Source organism: Berghia stephanieae, chromosome 9 (assembly GCF_034508935.2).
Source record: "Berghia stephanieae isolate SIO BIC M18660-M18661 chromosome 9, UCSD_Bste_1.3, whole genome shotgun sequence".
In the NCBI taxonomy this organism is placed as follows: domain Eukaryota; kingdom Metazoa; phylum Mollusca; class Gastropoda; order Nudibranchia; family Aeolidiidae; genus Berghia; species Berghia stephanieae.
The window spans coordinates 11,159,534-11,162,033 of NC_088368.1; positions in this window are offsets into that span (position 1 = coordinate 11,159,534).

The window sequence follows — 2,500 nt, forward strand, 5'->3', positions numbered from 1 at the left end:
ACACACGACATTTGTTAAATTTGATTGTATTAAAAGTCGATGTTCGATAATAATAATAATAATATTATGATGTAGATCTTCAAGGATAGTGACAACAATAATGATGAAGATGATGATGACGATAATAATAATAATAATAATAATAATAATAATAATAATAATAATAATAATAATAATAATAATAATAATAATAATAATAATAATAATAATAATAATAATAATAAATATAATTAATGAACAGTTATTATTATTATTATTATTATTATTATTATTATTATTATTATTATTATTATTATTATTATTATTATTATTATTATTATCATTATTATTATTATTATTATTGTTGTTGTTGTTGTTCTTGTTATTATTATCATTATTATTATTATTATTATTATTATTATTATTATTATTATTATTATTATTATTATTATTAATAATACAATTGCTATCATCATTTTTACCACCACTATCATTGAAGATTACGTTATAATCAAATATTTTAAGAGTTTACATCAGCATAACCTATAACTTTTTTTTCGAAATTAAAGGACATAATAGATTTATAATATTTTCCTTTATAAATACTTTAGAACATAGTCATAATATTTAATATATTATTAACAATATATAACAAAATATATTTATTTAAACACTTATGGCGTGCACAATAAAAACGGTACAGGTTTTATCCTATTTAAATTAAGATGGTAAAAAGGTTGTGGCCTTTGTAGATATAGTATCGGGTCTGTTCATGGAACGCCATTATGAGCTAAATTTAACATTATATTAGAGAGAGAGAGAGAGAGAGAGAGAGAGAGAGAGAGAGAGAGAGAGAGAGAGTGAGAGAGAGAGTGAGAGAGAGAGAGTGAGAGAGAGAGAGAGAGTGAGAGAGAGAGGGTATTTCCATTATAATAATGAGCCCATAAAAATTTGGGTAATCAGACCTATACATAAATGGACTTCGGTTGTGGCCATAGAATAAATTACTTCTTTTTATCCTTAGATTGCCGCATTACTACGTTTTCTCATTTGCAGGTCTGATAACCCAAAAGTTTATGGGCTCATTGTTGTAATATAAATACTCTTAAACTACCGCATAATATTGTCCATTACAACAATGTTAAAACAAGCTTCCGGTTATCAGACTGTAAATAAATGCACGTTATCACGTTTATAGATAGAATGCGCTTGGCTCAGAAGCTCACAACATTGTCATCCGGAAGTATAACCGACCAACACACAAAACTATGTGTAATATTGAACCTTTATAGTCTGGTTAATGCAGTTTAGTGAGAACTACTCACAAACATGGATGACAAAAAAACAATAACAAAGACACCAGTGACGTCAACTTCCATCTATCTATGTCGCAATGATAAATAATTACCCCAAATATAAAAAAGGAGTGATCAATTTGGAAAAAATAACAATGTTCTCAACATACCCTGCACTTTGAAGCTATTTCTAAAAACAACACATCTATCAAAAGATCAAAACAAACTTGACTATCCAGATAATAATATAGATGCTGTGCGCTTGACTAAGAAAGAAACTCACAACATTGCCATCCGGAAATATAACAGACCAACACACAAAACTATGTGTAACCTTGAACGTTTATAGTCTGGTAATACAGTTTAGTGATAATTACTTGTCAAGATGGATGGCAAAAAAAAACAATAACAAAGACCTGAGTAACGTCAACTCCGTTCTATCTATAAGAATAATTAGTATAGATAGTTCGAAGATGACGTCACTCAGGTCTTTGTTATTGTTTTTTGTCATCCGCATTTATGAGTAATGCTCACTGAACTGTATTAACCCGACTATAAACGTTCATGGATACACACAGTTTTGTGTGTTGGTCCGTTATACTTCCGGATGGCAATGTTATGAGCTTCTTAGCCAAGCGCATACTATCTATAACATTATGGTCTTTTTGCGTGTATCCTTTAATAACAAAAGGTAGATAATGATGAAAATTAGAAATGGAACACACTTGTTCAAATGCTTCTATCGTTTGTTTTCTTCTTCTTCTTCTTTTTATAACATTCTGTTTACATAACCGCGTTCATTCAATGATGTTGACAACACCCTCACTCTATTTGTCCATGCCCAATGAATCTCACATAAACCCTTTCTATTTTTAATGCACTATAGATTTTATTCACATAATTTAACAAGTTTAATACCGTACTCTGGAAATAATCATATTTTAAACTTTGGCTTTAAAACTCGTCCTTCAAATATCGATCGAATTAAATGAACCTCATCTTGGCAAAAAATCTCAAACATGGGACTAAGGAAGCACTCGCGAGGTCCCAGGTTTGAGAGTTTTTTGCCAAGATGAGGGTCATTTAAATCGATCGATATTTTCAGGACGAGTTTTATGGCCAAATTCTCAAATACGTGTCTTTCCGGAGCACGCCAGCTAACTGATTGACACAGCATATCCACACATGTCTGTCAATGAAATCATTTATCGATGTGAACACATCCA